This window comes from Aphelocoma coerulescens (assembly GCF_041296385.1).
Source record: "Aphelocoma coerulescens isolate FSJ_1873_10779 chromosome Z unlocalized genomic scaffold, UR_Acoe_1.0 ChrZ, whole genome shotgun sequence".
Taxonomy (NCBI): Eukaryota; Metazoa; Chordata; class Aves; order Passeriformes; family Corvidae; genus Aphelocoma; species Aphelocoma coerulescens.
The window spans coordinates 17,339,527-17,359,498 of record NW_027184085.1 but is presented as its reverse complement, the minus strand read 5'-3'; the positions used below and the strand labels follow the sequence as shown (position 1 = coordinate 17,359,498).

The following is a 19,972-nucleotide window of genomic DNA, read 5'->3' as shown; positions in this document are numbered from 1 at the left end:
CTGCAGTCTGACGACTGGGTTTCTGTAGCACGTTATTGTGACTCATTTCTGCAAATTATCTGACATATCCTCAGAAGGTGGGCTGTAGAGAAGAAATTGTAACTTTTTTAAACATAAAATATTTAAAGGATGGATGTATAAAAGTAACAGGCTCTTGCCTAGAAGAGGAAAGCAGAGTATCCTTGTTTAATGCAGAGAGCAGCAGACTTCTCCACAGAACGCCTTTCTGCCTTGGCCAGCTTTTGTGGGACTACCATGACTGGAGAGAGTTCTCTCTCCAAGTCTGTTCAGTCTTTGGCTTCTCAAAAAGGCCTGTCAGCAAGGTGGCTCATTGATACAAGTTGTGGTGGGGAATTCATGGTCTGGCTGCCTCTGTGCAGGGATTTAGATGATGTTGACAGTATGAATCAGATGCTCAGTCGACAGTATGCTCGTCAGGTATTGTAGCTTTAGTGTGAGAATAACTGTGCTATCGACATCCAGGTTGGCCTGCTGGGCATGCTATCTCTTTCATTCAGTCTCATTTCATATTAATTTTTCACAAGTAATGACCCAGACTGTAAGGCAAAGCAGAATTAGGGGATATTTCTGAGGATTTTTAAAATCTACTGATTGAACTAGATACCCCTCTATGCATACAGTTATAAATGTGTGTCTCTTCTTCAGTGATCCTAATATGCATGCATTAAAAATTTTGGAATGGATAGTAAGTTATGATATTTTTAAATATGATATTTCAACTATTTTTTGTTTGTTTTTCATCTTAAGCTTGACTTGAAACTAAAGATTTTTTTTTTTTTAAACAGTAAATCAGGTTGAATATATTTAACCTAATCTATAGGTAGACATAAAAATGAAGCTTTATTGAATTTTTCTCTTCACCAAATATCCTGGTGATGGTATACTAATATTTTTCTAGCCTTGCAACTAACTCTATGGCTCTGGTAACTGTCCTACCCTATAGTATGTACAGAATCTCAGTCTTTTGCATTTGCAGGAGCAGCTTGCAAAAATAGCATCCTTTTAGGGAATAATTGGAAATTGTTACAATTAAAGTTTCTTTTCTGTAAACTCACAGCCTAGTATCAAGCTCAGCAGTGTTGCAGCAGAGATGATGCTTGACAGATAAACCAGTAAAAGATGAAAATCTGCAGTAAAGATATTCTGATACAAAAATCCGTTTGGACAAAGTTGATGAACCCTGTTTTGGAAGAAGGATGACAGAACAGGACAAGAATGAGGGGAGAGATTCTTTGGGAAGTCTTAATTTTGTTTTCCAACAAGCAGTCCAGCATAATGTGAACCATTCAAATTTGATGCATGACTGATTTAAAGATTAAAACCTAACCATGTGAATTTGGAGACCTAAATGTCTCTTTATAATGAGAAAAAAAATAGCCACTGTCTAACATTAGGTGCCCTCACCTGAGGTGGCATGATTTCAGACAGAAACATCCAAATACAAGGAAAACCCAATAGCAAAAGTGAGAGTTGTAGTAAGGGAAGAGTGTGGTATCTCTATTACTAGAAAATGTAACAGAAGAGGGAAGTATCTTTTTCTTTGTGTACATGCCAAACATTACACATGTGTGATTTATTTACTTCCTATAGAGTATACAATAAAAGACTATTAAATTCTCCTCAAATTAGAGAGAAGTAACCAAAGATTCCAGGGGACTGACAGCATTAGGAGAAATGCTGGAGTACATCCTTCAGTTTGGTTTTTAACAGAAGGGAACCTAATTTTCTGTAGGTTGCTCTGTAGGTTGTCAACATAAACTAGGTAAGGATGGGGAACTGGGAAATTTCTTTTCAAAAATATCCTCTTAATCCAAACCTAAGATGTGGCATTCCTCCCCTGAATCCTCCAGTCCAGTTTCCAAAACTGGATGTCCAGCAGCGTCCATTCAGTTAGGGAGAGGTGCTCAGCTATGGTTGTGGTGCCAACACCCAGGTCCTTGCTCTGACTCCAGGCCCAAAGCTTAGGTATCAACAGCCAACATAACAATGGAAAACCATTAGCATGGAGACGTGCCTCTGCTGAGCTTAGAACAAGTTCTGTTATTGGGTGTAGGCTGAGGTCATTGAGGCTGTGACTGCAAGACAAATATTATTTCTGGCCAACTGAATGACCCAGGGGAGGTGTTCCAGAAACACAATTTTAAAAAGAGATATTTGCGCATGGTATTTTGCCTTTTACAACATTTGCCTCGGACCCACATGTGACAGGAGATGCATCATGCTCTGCAGAGGTTGGTGCCCCAGCACACCCTACCCCACCAGCCAGCAGTGTGCAAACATTGGCATCCCAGCAGCTGTTCCCTGGCACCACCTCAAGCACCCCAGAACAGGCATCTGCCAAAGCAGCACAGACACCATTTGGAGGAGATATCCTCTGTTGCAGGAAGACTATGGGCAGAACGACGGGACTACCACACAACCCTCATTTTCTGGGATAGCCAAGAACACCAGTTGTTTTCTGCAGACACAGTCTCTGTGACAAGCTCTACTCATTTGTAGCACTGCCCAGGAGCAGCAAGAGCAGGACTGCTCCAGGACAAGGGCTGAGCATGACCCCTGTGCTGTCCCTTATATATCCCACAACATCTAAACATATTGGACAGATCTTGTTGTTGGTCACAGGGTCCATCCACAGTCCCAGGTGTTGCAAAGAGACCAGGTCCAGAGTCTGATAGTTAAAGTGAGGTTAATAACTTTTGTCTCTCCCCTGAAAGCCTGTAACCTTAATTAATGTTTCCTTAACGCTTCATAAAAAGCTGTTAGGTGAAAGACTCTGCCAGCACAAGATAATGTCATTCCCAAAGAGAGAGACTAAAGGTTAGCTGAACTCATTCTAAGAGGTTGAAGATTCCTTTGCAACTTTTCCAAATAAGTTAGCTAATTTTCCCTTCCATCAAAACAATATAACGTCAGAGGGATGGCATTTTTTTGCTGTTATAGACTAGCCAAGGTCACATTCCGCTGCAAAGCGATTGTCTTTCAATGCATACCATTCCTTGGGATAGATAAATAATGAGTTAATGTTTACAGGGAATACTGTCAACAGAAAATAGTCTAAAAAGATATAATGTTTGTATTGATTTCACTTCATTGGAAAAAAAATACAGGGAAAACAGTAAATTTCATTTAGATTTCCATGCATAGGAACATATAAATCAGAAATTATTATCAGTATAGTTATGGTGACATCACTAGCATTTTCTTCTATATCAAGTTGATTTTCCTTTAAAGGGAACTCACACACAAAAGTATTAATTAACATTTTTTAAAGTGACAAAAGATATCCTACTTCTTTGAAGTTCATGGGAATGCATGATATTCTAAAATCAGTGCAAGACTTCCTACTTTGTGTTGTGACTAATGTCACAACCTAAGGCTTTCATTAATAGCAGATGTTGCTTTCATCATTGAACTACAAAACAAGGATTGACAAAGGTTGCACACTTCCCATAGGAATACTTGTACACCCCATGCAGCCTTTCCGTTCTCATAATGAGACCTCACTGCAGTGTTGATCATCTACATGCTGATCTGGTAAAAAGCCTACAGTTAGGTCACCACAGATGAATTTAGTCCATGGTCTGGTCCAAACATGGCCAGTTCCATACACATCGCCATACCTGCAGTTTGCAGAACCTGATCTTCTAAGTGCACTCAAAAACACATATTGTGCCTTCCAATTAGTAAGGATTACAAGACAAGACCTAGCAGCTCAATCAAACATCTGCACATTTATACTTATCCTTACAATAGCTTATTAACAGCTATTCATGTTCCTGTCTTCTTCAAATTAGAGAGAAAACTCCCTACTTCAGAAGAAATGGGTATGGTTTTTCAGGCTGGTTGGTCAGATTATTCAAACAGCAGTCACAGTGTGACTCAGGGCTTGCACTTATACCCAGAAACTACTGTTTGGACTGTGTTGGGAATGTACATTGCAAAACTTGCACTAATCATTGCTCCTGGTATGTGCCTGCAGTTAGTCTCTCCATGGAATCCCTCCAGGAGGAAATATTTTCTTTTTCAGCCATTTCTTTCCCTTTGCTGGGAGCAGCTCAAGTCCAGCAGCCCAAAATTTGAGTCATTTACTGTTTTGATTTGATCCAAGATCTCTAAGTCTGTGAATGGACAAGACAGAGAATTTCACACACACATTTCACCTTATCTTCCTGAAGCCTGAGAGTTACAAGAAGCAGCCTGCTATGATGAACTTGTCTGTGGAAGGCAAAGTTGTAATATAAATTAAAGAAACCTTAAGTGAAATCTATAAATAAAATAGAAAAAAAATTCTTCTCCCCATGTGTCTGTGACTTCTTTTCTTTGTTGTCTTTATTTCGTCCCACTGATCTTCTCAAGAGAAGTTGCTGTTTTTTCCCTCATTGCCTTCGTTCTTGCAGGTCAGTGGCACTCTGTGTTAGTGAAGTCCTGGAGTGACACCTGCATGGTGTGAAACCAGTCCCTCTCTGATGTTGAGAGCTGGGTCGCTGTTGGGTTGCACCTAAAAGCCCTTCACACATCATAACTAAACCGCTATTTTCTCCTCTCTTACAAATACTTCCTTTTGCTCCTGGGTTTTTTTTCCTTCTTGCCAGCTGTCTCTTTTTCTCTCTGTTTTTCAGAAATTGGTTTTATAAACCCCTCTCCACACACTTGGGAAGACTCTGCCATAATTTGCTAATTTTCGTTTTAAATCGTTTGCACATTTGATGCAATCCAGTTTGGCTGACAACACATTAGGCTGCACGAAATGAACGGTCCCAAGGGTAGGAGAGTGCCTCCAGATGGACACAGAGGGACTGGCTATGCTTGTGTTTGAGATGTCCCCCTCCTCCTGAGGTAGGTGTTGCAAAAAGCACAAAACAAACCAACCAAAGGAAATATCCACTACCTTTACATCTCAGACTGCCTTGGGCACAGGAGCTAAAATGGGTTAATGGCAGAAAGGCTTTTAGGCAAAAATGATCACCCTTTCAAATGCGATTACTAGGAAAGTGATTTCGAAGCCAGTGGGACAGAGGCATGGAGTAAGCTGTCTTTCTGACACGTATCAACAGAGACCTTCACACTGACTGATTATAATGAATACAAAGTTGACATTAGCAGAGACAAAAAGTTGCATGAGCACTACGCTGCCTTCAACACTTCTCTTTGTCCTTGAAAACTTTCTCAGGATCAAAAGGCAGTAGTTTGGCTCACCCAGGGGCTGCACAGGTAGATGTTTCTCTGGAAGTCAGAAGCATTTTACTCCCCAGAAAGAACATAAAACATCTCCAAGTGATGTACAACCATTCTTGCAGCTCTGTGGAAATGCAAAGGGGACTTTACATAAGGCTTGTGCAGCAATGCTGGGCCAGGTTCAGCCCTGGCACAGGCAGAGCAGGCTCTGCCAAGCCCGGTGGAGAGGCTGCAGAGAGGTCACCTCACAGTGCTAAGGGTGGTTAGAGCATTTAATTTATTTAGGACTTCAATTTCTTTATGTAGTAGCTTGGAGACAAGGCACCCAGCACAGGATATTTTTGCAGAAGTAGCCTGTCCTGGGGAGGGCAGGAGAGCTGTGCCATGCACCACTCTCCTCCTGATGCCCCGCCTGTCACACCCTGCACACCTCCACTCCAATTTGCTGCAGTGAGGGGAGCAGGGTTTGCATTTCTGACAGAAAGCTGCATGCTGTGGGCCAGTGCCTATCAGATGTCAGCCAGCTGTGATATTTAGATGTAAAGCATTGTGCTAGAGAAGTAGAGCCCTTTATAAATACCTTCAAAAGCTTGCACTTGCTGTGAGATATGGCACCAGCAACAGCAGAACACATCATCAGTTGTGCAGGTTTCTCAGCTGCTAAAGCAATTTGTTAGAGAAACTTATATAAAAAGAAAGTGGTCTTTTCGAGTGCAAGAAATATGTTTAAATGCTTGTCAGTGGCCAAGTCGGTACCCACAGTCCTTGTTCTGCATTTATTCAGCCTTTATTCCCAGCACATATTAACTACAAGTCTTTGGGAATTTTGTTCAAATAAAAAGAAAGTTAAAAAAAGAGAGTAAGTTGGCTCACAGTACCCTGGTGTTTTCTGTTACAGTAAAGCTCTGAAGCTGGGCAACAAGCAGGTGGGATGGCGAAGTGAATTAGTAAGATCAATCAGACTAAATTATGGGATATGTTACTCTGGTAAGAATTGAGATTTCACAAATGCAAAAATGATTAATTCTTCCAAAGTAAGAAAAACAAGACAATTCACTGAGTTACATATGGGAGCTGATGTATGCTTCGAGAACACATGGGTTTTGGCTTGTTTTGCAAGATACCAGGTGCCTTAAGCTCCTCTGATTCTTTGCTGAATAGGGCTATCTCTCTGTGCAAAACAGATGACTGCAAAGACGACATGATCAGAGCACAAACTCTCAGACAATTTGTTTCCTGGTGAACTTGCAATTATATTCTGGAGTTAGCATCCATCTTTCTCACTTGTCTGAAAAAAAAAAAGGAAAAAATCAAAAAGCAAGAATTATTAACACAGCATCTGAAAAATAGAACAAAGAAGCTCCTGGGGAGTACTCACCTGATTTAAGAGTACTAGCAGGTAAAGAACTGCGATACTGCGTGCACTGACCATTATATGCTTCTGAGTACCCTCCATCTCATATCTGCAACTTAAAACAACAATATTCATCCCTTCGCCTCGAGGCACAAATTCTTAAAGCCTCTGTGCAAAAGTACATGATGACACACATGAGTGGAGGTTCCCTTAGAAACAAAAGCAAACAGGGCTTTTATTTTCTCTCTGTCGGACCAACCCCACCCTTAACATGCCCATGAACACACTTACAGTGGATAGTGAAATTTTCTGATCCGTCTGTTTTCTTGGGAGCAATTCATCCATAGTAGCCATTATTTCTGGAAATGTTTTATTGCAGAGTAAGGGGGAAATCTATTAAAGAGATCAGGAATTTGCTGGACTTTTTTTGATTGGTCCTAATTATATTCCCAGTGACACATTTGAGAGAAAACACAAATCACGCTTTTCTTTCCTTAGTTTTTGTGTTTCGTTTTTTCCCACCCAGTTAAGTTATCTCTTAATAAATGCAACATTATATGAGCCTAAGAGCTTTGTTCTTTTGACCTAAGTTTCAGCGATTTACTTTAAAACCTTATCAGGTCCAGAAAACCAAATTATGTAAAGCAGAAACTAGAAATACTAGAAACTTCTGAGAAACATAAAGATTGGTTTGAGAGAGAGAATGAACTAACTAGCTTGAATAGAATAACATTCAGCATCAGCCTGCTGCCATCTGTAACATGACACATTGGAGTAAAATTCAAGCTAAGTGTGCTGAGTGGGTAGACACTGATCCCGTGGTTGAGTGACATGCCTAGGTCATTAGTGGCACTCTTAAATTTGCCTTTTTTCTGACAAATTATATTCCTTGAATGTGATCTTTTATTGCAAGCCTGTCTTCTTTCTGTTCTTCTTTCTGTCTCTTGTGAAGGTCCCAGTCTAGATGTGGCATCAGCCCTGCTACTCAGGAGAAAAGCAAAATAAATTTTTAAAAGAAACCTAATGATGTAAAGGGCCTGACAGCCATAAAACACTGACTTCTTGATACTTTTCTCATTGTGTCATTAGGAGTCCCATCTCTGCCTTTCCTATCACATACAATTAAGAGTTCGCTTTCCCCTATAAAGGATATGACATATTAATAATCTGTCAAATAGCAAGATGGATCCATGGATGTTCAGCAACTCTTTCAGAGTTAGTGATCTTCTTCTGATCTGTTTTATTGTGAGTGAAGAGATTACCGTGTGTACTGTGATTTGAAGTTTCTTGGCATACATACTTAAAGGTATACATAATATGGATAGCACCAAGGAGTAATTACCACCTGACATAGCACACCTTGTCCTTTGGACAGAATTCTGTTGATTCCAGGCTGACTCAAATGAATGTAAACAGAAAAAAAGTTTCAGGCTCAGTTTATCCTCCTGTCATCCCTATCCTTTTATAGTAATTTCTATGAACACGTTGTAAATAATTACTAAACTTTCTACTTTGTGACTCATACCTAACTAGTCTTGTTTCTGTCTGCAATACATGGTGCATGTGGCTAATCAGGACCCTAGTGTGTTATGGACTTCACTTGAAAATCCTTGGTTTTTGGACATTGCAGTTGCACCCAATATATTACAGAGAGATTGAGGGAATCTCAGCCTCTAGATTAAAGCAGCAAAAGTTCAGGGAAATGTAGGTCTCAGGCATATGCCTATTAGCACTGTGAAATTAATTGGTAATATTTTTTTCAAAAAATAAAAGCTTTTACATTAATTTAGGGCTCATTTTAATTTAAAAAAAAAGTCATTTAGAGCAGTGTGAAACAGGTTTACAGCATAAAAGCTCTCATCAAACATTTTAAAGATGAAGGGCTGATACATGTCCCATCTCGCCTTGACAGTTATTGCACACCATAATCTAGTGCTGCCAGTCAGATCCAAACAAAGGAAACAGCAGTTGTCTGACAGCGAATCACTTCTCACCCCAATTAATATAAATATTGAGTTTGCACAAGTAGACTTGACAGTTTGAGGCATGCCCAAATTTTCTGTGTAACTAGTACTTAATGACTGATACTCAATACTTGGACCTGGCCCTGAGGGTGAAGTCAACAGTTAAGAACTTTGTTTTGAGAAAGTGACTGAAGGCTCAGCAGAAGGATTCAGTGGCTTTTGTAGAAGTTTTAGAAATAACATGTAGCTGTAGATAGAAAGGCTCCTGTGGGGGACACCTTCCTTGCATTTCTGAAGTGAATTCTCTTTCCTTCAACTCCATCTCATTCAAGTTTGCCTCATACAAATACTCTAATGAATACATCAATGCTAGTAAATGCTCCCCAGAGCACAGGATGCCTAAGCCACATCTACAGAGTATGTGAGCAAAGTCAGATCTGAGTACATAAGTGAGTGTGTTTATAGAAGCAGAAATTGATTCTAAAAGTTGTGTTTATCCAGCAAAGAGAAGAAAGGTATTGCATGAATAATACATCCAACAAAATCTTTCCTCTCATTTAACGTGCTTTTAGATTATCTGCCATTCAGTTAGAACCAGTTAATTCAGATGAGAAACCAGGGACCAGGTCAAAAAAGCCCGCTTTGACAAAACCTATTTTAAATAAAGTATCTGCCCAACTCCAACTCTAGATAATTAGTTCAAATCTTGCAAAGGCTGATCCCAGATACTGAAAGGCATGACCGTCTTTAGCATCTTATCAGACTTCCTAAAATGCTATGGTGGTCTCATTTAATTTCCTAGACAGTGGACAAATTACTCCCAGCAACAGCCCTAGTTAGTCACCTCACCTTCTGTCCAGGGTCTTAATCAACAAAGACACTAAAGTGCCTTGTAATCCTTATTAAAGGGGCTCTTCTGGGTTAGGACTTGTTGACAAGGACAGGAAAGAAAGCTTTTGGTTTGGGTATCTGAATGTACAAGAGAAATACAGATTCTGAATGAAACAGACTGGTTAGGACTGTTACATTGTCCTGGAAGGATACCTGTAACAGAGTTTCAGTGTCTTTAAAGTTCACCTCTCTAACCAATGCTGATAAACTTGAGTAGTTTTATTTTCAGCAATCCCAAATACCTGCTCTTGCTTTATTTGCAGGAGTAAACAGACATCAAGTCTATAAATCGGACCACTTAATTATGGGTATAAACAAATGTTCGTATTTTTCTTCAGTGTGGTCTGATTAGGGGGAAGCACCATTTCAACCTGGTGTCTGTAACCAAAATGAAAGATGTGTGTGTACGTGTAACACGGAGAGAAAACCAGCAACAGACCATTTATGTGGTTGGTAAGACTGCACTAGCAAGCTACTTATATTGGGTATTTTTCTTTTACATTCCAGTTTGTAGTCATGGGACATACAGGTGCAAGTGGCTGTGTGATAACATGTCACACACCAGCCCTTTTACCTTGCTCCATTTTTGTGGTCATGGTTTTATGCAAATATGTGTATCGAACTTTGGTGGTCACAAATGAACTCTGAGAGTCTTCAGAGAAATAGAAAAACAGTCTTACCATGACAGAAGAGTTGCACAAGTTTTATTCAGCTTATTGATCAGCAGGCCATGTGGTAACCTGACCTTTTTAAGTCTCTAAATACGAGTAGCATCTGCTGGCAGAAGCAACCTTAATGAGGTTGAGTAGAGGTCAGATAAAGCTGGATATACAGGAATAAAATGCAGATTTCTGGCCATTAAGACAATTAGCCTTTTGAGAAGCACAGAAAACAATGTAGTGGAATTTTTTTTTTTTTTCCCTAGAAAAAGAAACAAAGGTGTTTTAGAGATAGACTGGACATATTTCTAATATATGGATTTAATCAGTCACAAATGATGGGACTCAGTGAAGAAGGGATATTCAGTAGCCTTTGCCATGTTCAAGGTCCAAGTTAAGGGCCACAATTAGCCATTCAGAGCATTTTGGACTTGGGGGATTCTACCACGATTCTCACGAACTGAAGGTTTCACAGACGAAGCCAAGGCCTGGAGGTAAGCAGCTGTACTGTAGTCCCACTTTATTTCTTTTCTTTCTACATGTGTTTTTCTTGCCTACACTCTTAGAACCACCACACTCTAGAGATGGGGAACTGGAAGAAAGCAGGTTATTTCCACAGGTCAGGGGAGCAGGATTACACTACAGACTGCATGATGTGTCGAGATGTTTGCCTGATGGGTTCTTAAAAAACTCCTGTGCAGGAGAACTCCATGCTTCTGAGAAGTTGCTTCCAGTGTTACACTGCATTTACAATCAGACTCTTTTTCCTAAGATTCACTCTAAATTTAAGTGGTGAATTAGGCAAGTACTTGAAGAGACAAATGAAATAAACAGCTGCAAGAAATCTCAAAATCCCTAGCCCTTGTTCTTGTGGGGGGCTTCAGCTTAGCACATGTCTGCTGGAAATTCAATACAGTAGAGAGGAAACAGCCTAGGAAGTTTCTGAAGTGTGTGGAAGGCAACTTCCTCACACAGCTGGTGTGAGCAAGCGAGGGAGGATGCTGCTTAACAGCAGCTGAACATGAGCCAGGGTGTGCCCAGGTGGCCAAGAAGGCCAAGGGCATCCTGGCCTGGGGCAGCAGGACCAGGGCAGGGATTGCCCCCTGTACTGGGCACTGGTGAGGCCACACCTCGAGTGCTGTGTCCAGTTCTGGGCCCCTCACTGCAAGAAAGACATTGAGGTGCTGGAGGGAGTCCAGAGAAGGGCAATGGAGCTGGGGAAGGGTCTGTAGCACAAGTCTTGTGAGGACCAGCTGAGGGAGCTGGGGATGTTTATCCTGGAGAAAAGGAAGCTCAGGAGTGACCTTATCACTCTCTACAACTGCCTGAAAAGAGGTTATAGCCGGGTGGGGGTTGGCCTCTTCTTCCAGGCAAGCACTGACAGGACAAGAGGACATGGCCTCAAGCTGCACCAGGAGGTGTTTAGATCAGATATTCAGAAAGATCCCTTCGTCAAAAGGATTGCTGAACATTGGACCAGGCTGCCCAGTAGTGCGGCGGAGTCACAATCCCTGGAGGCATTTAAAAGACATGTAGATCTGCACTTGCCACATGCTTTAGTGGTGGACTTGTCAGTTCTGGGTTAATGGTTGGACTTAATGATCTTAGAGGTCTTCTACAATTTAAACAATTCTATAATTCTATGGCTTCATGTCCTACCCTTTGTGGAAAAGGGTAAAACTTATTTCTGCCTTCTTTAAAATAAATTCTATGTGTTTGCAAAGTGTTAACATCTTGCTTCTGTCTCTACTTCCTAGACTAAACAATCCCAATTCTCTTAACCTTTCTCAGAGGTTCATGTTTTCTAAACCCCTTATCATCTTGTTGCAGTTATCGCAAAATGTAGCACCCAAATCTGGATGCAATACTTCAGCTGAGGTTGCACCAGTGCCAAGTAGAGCAGAATAATTACCTCTCTTGTCTGATACCCAGCACCCCTCCTAATACATCTCAGAGCAACATTTGTATTTCTGCAAGAGCATCACATTGTTGTGAAGAGAGGCTTGAAAATGTGACCCCAGAAGTTTCAGAATCAAAAAGGCACATAAAAAGAAGGAGGAGGGTAGGGTGAGGGTGGGTATGGGCATGGGGATGGGTGCAGGGAGCTTGTCACATTTCAGTCACACAAAATGGGGGCCTGGCTCAACATCCTCAAATGTCTTTTACTGGCAGTTCTGACTAAAAATCAATTAACCTCTATAGACAAACCTAATTTAATTTGCACCACTGAGTGGGAAAGCTCTAGCAAACTTTCTGAAAATTGACAGATGAACTAGCAAACACTGGAAAAAACATCGAATGGCAGAACAAACAATGAAAATTTACCTGCAAAATGTTACCAGTTTTGTAAAGCTCTTGAAGTAGGTGAGCCCTTGCTGAGGAAGCTCTATGCAATACTGTAAATCTGGGGGAAACTTTTAGAATTGGGATCTGGAGGGAGGCACAATGTACAATTTATATAGCATGCCAACTGATATACTGCAAATTGGAGAGGTAACCATTTTTTGTACTGTCTTTATAGGGCTACAAGCCACCTTTTAGTCTGTGGCCCAGTTAGTCATGGGTTTCTGCAAACTGTGAGAGCTTTGTTTAATTTCCTGGGCCCCCCCAAAGCATGATGCTTAATTATATCAGTCATCTCATATACTCCTCTACCTGAGTTTAACACATTGTAACAATGACTTTTCACCTTAGTAAAATCAGAAAGGTCTGACTTAAGAAAATGTAGGATGTGAAATACAGCCAGGAGGATAAATAGACTGCCAGTCATTTATGGACTACTTACAAATATTTCTCTCCATTTGAAGAATTATAATTCCAATGTAACCCACTTTCTTTCAACAATAAACAACAAGCAGAAAGAGCCTCCTCAGCTCCCCCTCCCAGGACCCTGACAGGCTGGGAAAATGTCTCCTTTAGGCCACTTGCCTATTTAAAGTGTAAGTCTGATTGATTTTACAAGAGAGAAAGAAAGAGTGAGGGTGTCATTGTGTTTCAGAACCTTTATCAGGAGTTTGGCCAGGACTGTCACGGGTAATTTGCTTGTTAGCTTGATGAGAAACCTCACGAGCACTGTGATACAGGGGCTGTATAAGATGTCTGGAGTGTCTAATGATCTGCAGCAGAGAGAGAGGGTACATGTTAGAAAAAGAAGCAGGAAGACTTGATATAATTGCTCCAGTTCATTCCCTTTCAGAGGAGATCTGAAGGTAGAACTTATACCTGCACACCCCATTTCTGAGGTGGGAGAGCTGCTGTTCTTACCAAGCATGTTGATATTAAAGTACCATCTCAAGGCAGTGCAGCTGAAGCAGACACTTAGAGCTGGGCTCCAGAGGATGTGCAGCAAGCAGCTGCACAGTCCCTCTCACAGAGCAAATGCACTCTGAATAATGACTGAGGAAGAGGAAGTGCTGTCTTTCCTTACAGCTGAGGCTATCAGATGCACTGAAGTGACATGTGTTCCCCTACACCATACAGTCTGAAGCAGAGCCCAGCTCAGCCCTGGGCAGAGTTTGTGGCTACTCCACACTATAGTATTGTGTAGCATTTCATTTACAGACGTTTCATCCTGAAGGCCAGCCTTTACCAAAGATCACAAAATCTGTGTACAGTGAAAAAACATTCCCTGTTTCATGTATTATTTCATAAAACATTCTCATGGACCTGGCCCAGGTGAGGAGGTAGGAGCCACTGAGTGAAGCTAGAGTTATCTTTCCGTGCAGAGGCACACTGTTCTAACAAACAACAAATCTATACAAATATTACCCACCGACACGTTTATGCTTTTCCCTCAAAACATGCATTCTTGGGCCATGCTAGCAATTTTATTACTGCTGAGCAAACAAACAGGAAGATGGAGCTATCTTAAATGCTTGTGTTTCTTTCCCATGGAAGTTTTATGGAGGTTAGATTCAGGCTTTAACCTTCCCAACTATGCTGTATTAAGATGGTAAGGAAAAGACTTCCTTCTTCTCCACATCTTTTTCTTTTTTGGTACTAATAAAAAGCCCTTTCTAGTACTTGTTGTGCATCTTTACCTTATGGATAATAGTATTGTCTCAAATTGACATGCATTCAGCAAAACTTTTATGAGTTATCATTTGCCTACTCTCCACTCTATATAGAACTGTAATGTTAGAAGAAATTCAGTGTGTTCAAAGGTTAGAAAATGTGGATTATTTTAGAGCTGAGTGCATTTGCACCAGATGAACTGAATTTTAGAGCAAAGTTTGGATGATTTTTTTTTCAACATGTTTTTTTTGTATCAGTAATGCATCCATTTAGATTATGTTTTAGCAAACCCAAGACACAGGATCAGACACAGCCCTGCAGGCATTTTTACAGGTTGGTTGTTAGCATGGTCTCTGCCATGTATTTGACCCACATTGGATAGACCAGGTGACTTTCAGACTGCATGTAAAAAATCCACATCGAGTTCTGCCAAAATAACCCTTTGGTTGTACAGATACTTCCTGGGGTCAGACACGCTGGTTCTGTGTTTGCATGTGTTAAACTGCACACAGAAGGGGGAGGGAGTGCCATCCTCCTCCTGAGAAATGCCCTGTAGAGGCCACATGTGAGATTTTCATCCTTCCAGGTGGAAAAAAATAAAGAGAGGAAAGTGGCAAAACTTCCTCTATGAGCAGACATCTGGCATTAGATTTTTCTTTCTGTTAATTGAGCCTGGTTTAGGGGACAGAATTCTGAACCTCAACTTCCCCTGCTGCAGGGCATGCTGCTCAATAGCCAGCAGTGTTTGTTAAATTTGCAACATGTTTATTTCTCCATTCAAATTTATATTCTAGATCTAGGACGGTTTCCAAGTAGTGAACAGCACTTGCAGGTGGGCCAGTGACTGCTGGCTGGCCACAAAATGCAGATTGCTCCTAGTACCTCAGGTGAAAAAGCAGGACAACACGAGAATTATGCCTTGAACTTTGCCTCTTACTGTGCCTGACCTGGACGATGCTTCAAGTGCCGATGTGCCAAGTCTCAGCCCAGGGAACCAGAAAAGGAAGGGGGTGGGAATCAGCTTGTGAGCAAGCAGCTCTTATGCCTGTGTCCCTCTTAAGCAGATCACCCTCAAACAGGACATCTGAGAAAGAGGTTTCATTACCTATGATCAAAAATACTGGCCTTCCTGTTTAATACAAATCTGCTTAAAAACCATAATTCAGCCTAAGGTCGACAAACCTCTGCCACCAAATGCATCTCCTGGCAGTGGCACCCAGCAACATTTCTAGTGGCAGTAGCTCTCAGCTCCCTGTGAAGCCACAGACAGTCTTACAGGTGTTTAAATATCATTGCTTATCATATATTGGGACCATAATCCAACTACAGACCTCACAGACCTGCTTTGAAAAATTCTGATCCTTTTCAATCACTGCACAGCCACAATGGCACCTCTGACACAGTGCCTTCCTTGGCAAATAACTCAGCCACTTTAATTTAAACATCATTTTCCTCATCATAACAATAAGGACAATTATATACCAACTTAAGACATTATACTGACTTTAAGATATATATGTACGCTATTTAGAGTTCATGCATCCTGCCTGTACGCAATCCTGACTTGCTTGTCTCCTCTAGTTCTTTTTGGCTTCTAAGGTCCTGAATCAGGACTCACATATAGCACCTCATAAAATTAGGTCCTGCCCTAGGCTCTTGGTTCTGTACCAGCACAAACTTTAACAGCTGTAAATGCTGAAAGGACTAAGTGGAAGCACTCTTAGATCATTTAGAGAAGGTATGCAGCTTTTAGAAGCAATAGAGTGGGTATACAGTACCAACAAATCTGAGATGGTAGTATTTTACACTATGCAACAAATATGGAAAGGGCCATCTGTGGTGCAAGGCAGGGGAAAGCCTGGCCTGATGCTCACTTACTGCTGTCAACCTGTACAGCAGGAGTGAGATGTAACAGCCTGGGTGCTACAGAGCAAACATAATTCGAGGGTAGGAAAAGTGAGCACAGACGCAGTGTGATTCAAAGCAGGCAAGTGAGCTGCTGCATTAACTCCTCTGAATGGAGTTTCCTGGAAGGACCCCTGAGCATGACCCTCAAGCACAAGTCTCTGGGTTTTTGCCAAATTTATTTGAGGAGGAAGGAGGGCGGGAGGCATGTTTTCTCGAGGGGAAAAAAACTTCACCCCGTTAAAGCTTTCTGTTGCCAGGGAAGGTCAGGGAAAATTCAGGAAAACTCCTTTTTATGTTCTTTATGATGTTTACTCTGTTGCGCAGAGCCAAGAGAGGGATGAGAAAGGCTGCAGCATGATGCAGGGCTGCAAAAGCTGTGTGTATTTAATAGGGTGACATAAATGGTGTGTTTCTCTTTGCCGTCTGCCGAGTGCTGCGGGGAAAATCTGTCCTAAATAGCCAAACGAGAAGCCATGAGAGTGTCTGCTGGCTCTCGTCAGCCGGCCGTCCCCTGGGCCAACCCGCGGCCCCGACGGGAAGTACACAGCGGATGTTTAATGAAAGGGCTGCTGCGGCTTATCTCCGCGAGCAGGGGACTGCTTTGTGAACTCGCTTGCTTTGAAAGATATGTGGCCCACTATGCTGGTATTGTTGGCTCTCGCTTTAAGCACAGCCACAGGATTCACATAGGAGCTGTGCACTGCGTCTGCCAAGGAAAGCTTCCCCCATCCCCTCCCTGGTTAGGAGTAAACTCGGCAGAGGGTCATCGAGGTCACAAGATCTGCCTGTTATTGCATTTTACAGGAAGGAAGATACGTTGTCTTAAGATCAGTTTATCAGCTGACTTTCCTGTGAAGAAGACTGAGGCTATTTTCCTGTGTACCACCACCCCCGTAATTCCCAAACGAGTGTGCTCTGTTTGCATCTCCTGTCAGCTCAGCTGTGTGCATTTCTGAAACAGCCCAGTATTAAGCAAACAAATAAAAAAGCTATTGTGAGACATCGCAGAGTCCACATCCCTTATCAAACTGCCTGACAGGCCGGGATAAATCTCTTCCTCGAGGCTGCCTGTCATCTCCCTCCCTCCCTCCCTCTCAGCGTCAATGCACAATCAAATCCGTTGTGGTGAAATAGACTCAGCTGATAATTGTGTAGAGAGTTACTTACACGGATGCTGAGAGCAGCAAAGAGCCTAGCAGACTCCTCTGCTTTCGAGGCGGTTTCTTTTGAGCCTGCTTCTTTGAAGAACCACAAGTATTTGGTTTTGCTGGATTTGGGTTTTTCTGGTTTTGTCTTTTAAAGTCCCAGGTTTTTTTTTAAATAAGATCTGCTTTTTCTGTGCAAGGGGGCAAGCAGCAAGCAGAGCTGTCTCCCTCCCTGCCCAGCCTCCTTTGAGAGGTCCCTGCTTTCATAAGGTTTTCAGCTGGGGAATGGTTGCCTGTTTCCTCCCTGTGCTCACTGTGACAAATGCATTTCTGTGACCAGGAAACTGCAGATGTTACAGATGCACTAAGGCATATCTTATTAGCTAATGATTCTTAATCTCTGAAGAATTACACATATTGAATAATGCCATTCATTGAGTAACAGTTGAAGGGAAACATCCTGACTCCAAAGTATGTATGTTGGCAGCTTTAATTGTGTTTTCTTTTTCTACACGTGTAAAGCTAAAATAACCTTCCAATGCTCCCCTCATCTAAAGAGTGCTGTTTAACCTAGCAAGAAACAGCATGGGCCAGAATAAATTTGCTGGTTTTCAAATGACCCTGTTTGCTGGACTGCAAAGCTGCATTTAACAGGAAAAACAGCTACTAATATTTAATAATATCCACTAAATTTTGCAATATTCATCTGGTTAGATTTCTCATCTGGTTTTGCATGCCTTTACCTTTGTCATCTAGTACCAAGGGTCTTCACACTCCTGTAATAATACAGAGGGCAGAAGGATCTGAAAACAATGTCATTGAAGATCCAATCTCATTTACAAGCCTGTTGAAGTTACAGTTTTAAGGCAGGATCATGACTCGCATCACTATTCCCACAGCATTTTCACTACCTGTGAGATGAATCCATCTTTCCTAGTTTTTCAAAGTCAATGTCTCTCTGAAAGTAATTCAAATCCTGATGTTAAATCCTACATCCAGGACCACATCTGACGTTCACAGTTATGAAAGGCAAAACAATAAGCTTCATGTGCTAGCTTTGGTATATTTTTATGCATTAAGTGCTCTTACATATTTTAATCGTTGTGCAACACAAAAAAGAGAGATATAGAGATATGTGGAAGTATTACAGATACACCATGTTTATTCTCAAACAATGTTGCTTTATTGAATTCTGGCAGCTGAATCTGTACTGGACCTTGTCAGTATCTAACTGGATATTCCCCACACTAGCTCAGAAACTGAACTCTTACAATTTTCAGTAAGTGTTTATAAAACCCCTTCATGACTGTCAGAGTATAGCCCTAAAACATGAAGATGGCATTTTATAATACAAAGGGTATATGATTGTTCTGGCAGTGAAAAAAAACCAACCAACCAAACAAAAAAAAAACAAAACCCAACCAACCAACCAACAACAACAACAAAAACAAACAACAAAACAAACAAACAAAAAAAATCCCAAACCAAAAAAACCCTGAACCAACTTGTACTGCTCTGTTAATGATACAATATTTGGAAAAGCCGTAGTAATATTAAATTTAAGAGACAATTATAAAAAAGCTGAAATGGGAGGCAAAAGAAGAAGCAGAATCCATCTGAGGTTTGTTATTACACAAATGGGGTTTGGTTTGAACTCTTTAATTTGCCACTTGCCAGCCTACATCTAAGAAGCAACCTTTCAACAAAGAATCCCATTCTTTTTTTCAATAAAAAGACCTGGCAATAATTCTGTTGGCACTAGATGAAGAGTTTGCTTATTCCACTGGTGATGGTTTCTTTTGTTGTTATCTAGTTTAATGAAAACTTCATAAAAAAAGACTCTGGAACTTTATAGATAAAGCTTATGTACATTTGTTCAGGTCATATGCCAAGGGGTCACTTCTTATTGCAGAAGTCATCACACCAGGGAGAAATGTGGTGAATAGTAGCACTTTTTGCAAGCAGCAGTCTTTATTCAGAAGCAGGAACAAGTGAAGCAAACCACAGAGCTTGAGGCAGGCATGTGAACACCATTTTGACTTTATAGTAATTCACTGCTACTATTATCTTAGCAACCTTTCAGTAAAGTCCTACAAAATCCAACAGGGAGGGAATGCCTTTGCTCTTGAAAGTCAAGCAAGTCCTAAACAGCTGTGTCTTTGTACAGGTTTTAGGGGGTTTTTTATTCATTCCAAATCCAGTAAAACAGAAATCTTTCTCTAATTAACTCCGTATTCCTTTAGGAATATGGATTTTTTGTTTGTTTGCTTGCTTGTTTTGTCAGTAGTACTGGCCAAAGATTTTTGAATTTTGCAACACTTTAACAAAATGTGGTGCCATTTTTTCCAGCATGTCTGCCACTTGTCATGTTCTATGGTTTGTTGCTGCTTCTTAATACACAGCTTTAAATTCAAGACTCTTAAAAGAACACATAGAGCACAATGTCAAACCGAGTGCCTCTTCACAGCAAAGGTTATTGTTGAATATGTTTCTCAGCCGTCAGATGTCAATGCATCCCACTCACACCCGGAGAGGCACAGATGGAGGGAACGTCCTTGCTGGGATGTGTGCTGACCTTTCAGCAAGCTGGCTGGAGAGCCAGAGGATGCGGCTGCTGCTGGGCCGTGGGAGGGAAAGGCTTGTGGGAGAACCAGCTCCTCTGTGTGCTGTGGGGCACTGCCAGCAGGGAGCAGAGCCCCGTCTGTCCCAGCCACGATGAGGGCTCAGTCATATCTGTGCACTGTGCCAAGTCAGTGGTGCTCGGGCTGCAGGGGAACAGCCGTGGGTGTACATACACAGGCAGCGCAGGGCTGCCCATGTGGCATTTTATCTTTCATCCAT

General features: G+C 41.4%; 1 long non-coding RNA gene across 1 annotated transcript; it reads right to left on the bottom strand.

Annotated features, from left to right (window-relative positions):
- Positions 1–3,120: 3,120 nt before the first annotated feature.
- Positions 3,121–17,421, bottom strand: LOC138103279 (uncharacterized). The gene is made up of 3 exons (XR_011147688.1): positions 17,154–17,421; positions 6,575–6,665; positions 3,121–6,484 (listed from the first exon to the last, which is right to left on the bottom strand). It is a non-coding gene; the product is annotated as an uncharacterized lncRNA (long non-coding RNA).
- Between the last annotated feature and the right edge of the window lie 2,551 nt (positions 17,422–19,972).